The 394-nt window shown below is 53.8% G+C and overlaps 1 non-coding gene across 1 annotated transcript; it reads right to left on the reverse strand.

Moving 5' to 3' along the window:
* On the reverse strand, positions 1 to 72 carry TRNAP-CGG (transfer RNA proline (anticodon CGG)). Its single transcript has one exon. It is a non-coding gene; the product is annotated as a tRNA-Pro (tRNA).
* Positions 73 to 394: the final 322 nt, after the last annotated feature.

The raw sequence follows: 394 nt of genomic DNA on the forward strand, positions 1-394 counted from the left end.
GGGCTCGTCCGGGATTTGAACCCGGGACCTCTCGCACCCGAAGCGAGAATCATACCCCTAGACCAACGAGCCGACATGGGGACTGCAGTATGACAATCTGAAGACTTCGGTAGAAGAAGCACTATGCAGCTTCATCCGGTACATGGCTGAAGTCAGCCGAAATGGACCGCTTGCGTCGCGCTTAGATAGTTGCCAAGAGATTGCGGCGAATCTGCTCGGGCGCTGAAAGGCTGGACGTAGTCGCTGCTGCGCCAGAATGAATGGCTGCGCTCGCCTCGCACTAAGACTTTGCGGCGCTGAGATTCCGCGGCGGCCATTCTCTGGGCACCTTATTTATTGTACCTCGTGCGTCCGATTATAAAATAAGAATGTGCGAGTTTATGAAATAACTGAT

This window comes from Amblyomma americanum, chromosome 5, assembly GCF_052857255.1.
Source record: "Amblyomma americanum isolate KBUSLIRL-KWMA chromosome 5, ASM5285725v1, whole genome shotgun sequence".
NCBI lineage: Eukaryota > Metazoa > Arthropoda > Arachnida > Ixodida > Ixodidae > Amblyomma > Amblyomma americanum.